Consider the following 6000-nt stretch of genomic DNA (forward strand, 5'->3'; position numbering starts at 1 on the left):
TCACAACAGCTTAGCTGGTCTAAACAAAACCCGAAAAGATACTGTTGTGGACAGAGATCATTATTTTTAGCCACAGCGTTCGTCTCCATCCTTGCTGTGAGTGTCTCAGGTCACAGATTCAGACAACACGGGCCGTACCACGCAGCATGCCCGGCGGGCAGCAGTGCGAACCCGGCCTAGGTGCTGGCTGCCCTGGAGGGCTGGCCAGGCGGGTGGTGCAGGGGGGACATTTCCCCCACCAAGCCCGGTGGGCCCAGTGCCCCAGGACTCAGGCGGGGACCTCGGGGCAGCCAAGGTACCTGTTGCTGCTGAACTCTGCAATTTACATGGAAAGAAAAACATGCCAGTCTAGTGCTAGTGAGCATGCAAACGTTTGATTCCCGGATCCAGTATGGCCAAGATTTCATGGCATTTTCCCCATCGAAGAACAAATATATGCTCAAAGCTCTAGTGTTTTCTGGGTACACCGATACTTTTAACACCACTTCTGGAACCACTTACAGCTGAGGTAATTCAGATGATGATAAAACTACACCTGTTCATGCCAGCAGAAGAGCTAGTCTCATAAACAACAAGCTAGATTATTGCTTGCAGTGAATTATGTATTCAGTGGATATGTTTAAAATATCAAGAATAAAATGGTGATGATCCCCCCTCCCCCCCGTAATTTAAAATACATAAAGGATATTTTTGTTGCCGTTGGTTGCATTTGTTCCTGGAACAAGTAAAGAGATAGCATTTGATCCTCCATTAAGGAGCAAACTGAAGACCAAAAAGTTTCTGTGCTGTAGCACAAGAGTTTCAAGCGTTTTTTTAATATTAAAAAATATCCAGTTTAATATGCAAGGTCCCCCCCCAGTAATTAAGCCCACAGAGACTGCTGATATCTTCCAATGCATGTAAGTATTAGCAACTACACAAAATTGAAAGATAAAAGGTGATTTTACTCTTTATGAGGTACACTGTGGTTTATTATTAATGTCAAAGCTGATCAAATTCAGGCAACATCATTCTCTACTAATACTCAAACCTCTCCACTTTACAGAATTGGAAACCTTACTTCAACACACCATGGCCCTGGAATATTTAACATGTTTATACTGTAAAACGATAACAGCTAGCTGCTCTTCGGGTGATTGGCCGCTATCTTCAATGCTGCCCTGCAGTAACTTTAAATATCAGCTAATCAAAGCCTTTCCTTGAATGAAGTGTTGATCTCAGTATGGTTTTACCTGAATCCCGTCCAGTGGCTTTAATTTCATTTAGCAGGTGATGTTAACATCCAGAAGTAAACAAATTTGTTACTTCTAGGAAAAAAAAAGCATCTTTAAAATGAAGGAAAACATTAAGCAGGGAAATTACTTTCTGTTTGAAAATAGTTATTTTCAGATGAGAAAAAGGCAAATAGATATGTATTTTCAAAAGGCTCTCTGGGAAGAATGAAGCTCAGGTTAAAAACAATGAAAAACTTGGAGAAAGTTCTTATTTTTGAGGAATATTTCTTATTTTTCACTTGTATGAATCACCAGAACCATGGCCTGTCAAATTGCCCTTTAAATTTGTAAAACCACCTTCATATTCCCAATTGAACCTCTCCATATTCTCACTGGTTAAAGACTACCACAATTCCTATCAGTGATTATTGTTGTGCAATGGCAGCAGTTAAATGGGTAACTATTCATCCTACAATATGAACATTTTTATTTTAAAAATTATTTGCCACTTAGGAATATTAAACAAATACGGATGACCGAGTGACAGGAAAAGGAATGGAACAAAAGTTGAAGTGAAAAATGGCTGGGAAGGGGCTTTTCAAGATGAGGTTTTCAAAATGATGTTAGTTTCTTTTTTTTAACCTCCAAGACAACCTAGCAGTAATTCATGCTCAATAAAGATGCCCCACAGGACTTCACTGCTCTTGTACATGGTGAAATATGTTTTATCATAAATCTTAAGACTAAAAGTAATTTCTTTCACGTCATAATCACAATGAAGAAAGAATATAGAAATGAAAAGTTACTTTACGTGTAACTGCATGTGTGACCTACATACCAACACTAGTAATTTCACTGGAAACAGTGAAATTCCAGATCAGAGAGACTGCAAAATTCTTATATCTACTTCAAATACAGACAGTTACATTAAACCCTTAACTTCCAGCAGCCATGCCTTTGTCCCAAGTAACAGCTGTAGTATTCCCATGGTAAACTTTTCCAATAGTCAGCTAGATTTCTTCTTAACTACACAACGTAGAGTTTCACCCTGAGAACAGGTTTGCTGACCTCAACTTCTAGACAGATCTTTTCTTGTTAGACAAAGGAGCATACCATGAGTTATCTCCTGCTCAGGAAGGTGCTCCCCTCTTGAGGTTCAGGTATCTCTTAGATCACTCTTTGATAACATATGCTGAGATTGTTTAAACTATTCCTTAGATATCTATTTTCTACATCAGCAATTTATATCCTGACCACTAGTTTTAATTTGCTGTTTTATCTTGGTTTTTTGGGTTTTTTTGTGAAAATTCATTTACCTACCATTGCATTTACTGTAAATTGCTGTAGAGTTTGTCAGCATCCAAAATCAACAGCAACAAAAAGAATATTGAATAAATTTGTTTTGACTTGTATTTTGAAAGCACTCTGGAATAAAAACAGCAAATATTCAGGGCTCATCTACAGCAGGTGGGGAATGCCACACTGGAAAATGTAACAGATGGTTGATTACATATAACTGTGGATAAAAAAAAGGATATTGTATTATTATCAGTTTAATGTTTTCACAAATTTCAGAATTACGTTTCAAGATGTACAAGGATTTTCTGAATAACTTTTTTTTTTTTTTTTTCCCCTCTGTCCTCTGAAATATATCTTTGTTACTGCTTAGTGAAAGAGCGGTCCCCCTACGGAATTCCTTAGTCACAAAATTCTAATACATTAGATTCTAATTTTTTGTCTCTACCCCATTGCACACAAACAGCAACTAAAAAGATTATTTGATAGAGGGTTGGTTTTTTTAAGAGGTTTAGTATATCTGTAAATGACACTAATCTGTGAGCTGTACGGTTCTCTGCAGCACACAGGGCCTAGCTGAATGGAAAATACACTCCTTGTGTCACACCGACCGCCTCACATACCGGCTGGAGTGACACACAATTTACAAATGCTGGAGACAGCAGGTGATATTAGATTCGACCTACATTGAAGATGCAATTCTTCCATAAGTTTTGCAAAACTGAGGCAATGAAGTATGAAAGAAGTGTACTTAGAAACGCTCAATAAAGAACAGATCTCTCTCAAAATTCAGCTCCGTGTGTAAACATCGGTATTTTAAGCTAAACATTTCCAAAACTAATTTCATCTACTTTTTAAGTAGTTAATTTCCTTGGTGCAATTTCATTAGGTCTTAAATGCACTACAAAAGCTGTGCATGACATTTTTTGAATATTTCTGTGACCTTTACCAGGAAAAGTATACCTAAGAATAGTTTCCTGTAGCTAGTCAAATACTGCGTGCAAAGTAGGTTGACAAGAAAAGCTGGTCAGCATTCCTTAACGAAAAATCCTACTCTCATGTACTGATTTCTGACAGCAGCACAGGTATTTAGGCCCTTGCAAGAGGATTTTCAGTATGCACAGTATAACTTCTGCAAATTGTCCAGCAAGCATACTGTACTGCTTTGGAGTTTCAATATTTGTTTGCAGGAAGGAGGATTTAGCCTGTTTAAGGCTGAGGGAGGGAATTACTATTCAGGTAGGAAAAGAAAGAAGCTACTCAGAAAATCTGAAGGATTTTATATCTTTCTTTCTCTTCAACCATATCTGCATTTAAGTGCCTTTAGCCCATAACAACATTAATTGATTTCCTGACCTGCTCAGCTGAATAAGGAAAGAAAAGAAACACTTTCCAAGAGAATGAAAGCGTGAACAGACATGCTTACCAAAACAAGGGGGAAATGCTACGAGACTTTGAACTTCTGTGAATGAAACTTGTAAAATATTAATTAATCTTTGTTGTCAATATAACAAAGAAACATAATTCAAGAAACCATGCAACATGAAGGAAAAAACTATTTTTATCTAGCAACTAGAATATTAAAAATATTTCTCATTCACCAGGTGGGGAGCAGGGCTTGCCTGGCTAGGCGCCTGCCACATCTGATACAGCATTTATGGAGAGAATGGGAATTTTTTGTTGCTGAGTGTATGTTCCATCCTCAGTCAGGAATACCTTGGTGATTTGGAGAGGTGATTAGGTTGCATTCCTGTTATTCCAAGTAAGGGAATCAATACTAATTCACTTATCTTTATTTTATAAGTGGCTAAAGAGATGTAACATCAACCTCCAAAAAGGGAGAACACTTCCTGCGCTTGTAAGAATACTAATAAGAATTGGCTGAAGGTAATGACCCAGCAAGATCTGTTTGCCAAAACAAATTAATTATTAATCAGGAGCTTGCTGATTTAAAAATATTTGACCATTTTAAAATAAAGGAAAAATATAGCCTAGAGAGTGATATCAAACCAAGACCCTACTGAAGTCATGTGAGAAAATGACAGTATATAGCATATTTTTTGTAACCTGAAATATATAGTGGCATTAATTCAAAGCAGACCCTTCTCAGACTGAAGAAGTTTAAATCTGCTTTGCAAACTGGGCTGTTCTCCATTGAAATGAAATTGAACACTTGTACTTAAAACTTTGGGCTCGGATATACTGCTGTGGAACGAGTCTCATTACAGAGAGGAAAATTCCTTTAACGATAGTATGTGAGTCCGACCCACTGTAAGTATAGACAAATGACGATTCAGTTGACTCGTGAAATACACTTGACAGATTGCACATTTCAGATCAAAGGGCCGTGGCTGGATAGAATGATACTCTGTATTTGCAGAAATATGTGCTTTACTTCCTTGGTCTCTTCCCTGAAGGTCTCCAAGGGCTAAGCACTTAATACTCCGTAACCTTTCCTGGAAACCCTTTGCAGCTGGTACAACAGTCACTAAGAGAGACAACCTGAACCACAGGAGAAGGTAACATCCTTTATCTCCAGCTTTTGAGTTAGAAACTACCTTATTTCTAAATCCATCAATTTGCTTATCTGTAGAGCAAATTCTTTTTGCACAAAAAACCATGCAAACTCCTCTACTGCTGCAGCCAGTGAGACCAGCATTTGGTCCCAAAAGAATACAGACCAAGTCAAGCTACGATTCCCAGGCTGTTCTGCTTAGCGTTAAGCAACATCTTGATTGCAGTAATGTTCATTCCTCCCCTCCTTCCCACCTCCCAAAGCCATTCTACAATATTCTTTTTTTCAAGCCCCTTCACTTTCAGTTTTGTCAAGGACCGAGTCTTTTATACAGAGGTTTCAGTTGGCTTAAACTATTGAGTTCCCCAGGATAAGAAATCAATAACCATTTAATAGTTAAGCAGCTTACAAGCAACAATTGAGCTCTAGATGTGGCAGCAGAAGAGAATTTTTGAAAATCAAAATGCTAGAACTAGCAAGGCATTAGCATGCGTCATGCTTATCTCTATGTGAAGACCAAGTATCTCACTTACAGGATAAATACTCTTAATGATACTTTCCAATGTTTACTTTTTTCCCCACTGAGTGCATCCTGCTTTGGTCTGGGTGAGGTAAATCTGATTTGGAGCAGATCATCAGCAATATGGCTTTAAGAGAAAGACAACTCCGAAGTCAGACAAAGCCTAAGCGGTAAGTGCTTCAATTACCTCTTCCAGTAAAGCAGATATTTTTGATCAGTTAATCCCCAGCAGATGACCTGTATCTGTTTTGTTCTCTCAGGATACATTTTGCTGTGGGTCAGCTCCTGAGAATATCTTTCATGACTCTGCTGAAAAAGAGCACTTAAAAGAGAGTTTATGTGCCAGCCATCTAAATGCAGCAAGATATTATGGACAGGTTGTGAGTTCAGCACTAAGAAGCTACATACTACATAATAATATGATCTATAGAGAGAGAAAGACTCTTTGCTATATG

The 6000-nt window shown here is 38.1% G+C and overlaps 1 protein-coding gene across 1 annotated transcript in view; it reads left to right on the forward strand.

The window, feature by feature from the left end:
* CCDC85A (coiled-coil domain containing 85A) overlaps positions 1 to 4120 on the forward strand; it is a 293953-nt gene extending 289833 nt beyond the window's left edge. The window contains exon 14 of the transcript XR_013931389.1: positions 1046 to 4120. The gene's annotated coding sequence lies outside the window, so the exon portion shown is untranslated. The remainder of the gene's footprint in view (positions 1 to 1045) is intronic.
* The last annotated feature ends 1880 nt before the right edge of the window (positions 4121 to 6000 follow it).

This window comes from Falco punctatus (assembly GCF_963210335.1).
Source record: "Falco punctatus genome assembly, chromosome: 12".
Classification (NCBI taxonomy): domain Eukaryota; kingdom Metazoa; phylum Chordata; class Aves; order Falconiformes; family Falconidae; genus Falco; species Falco punctatus.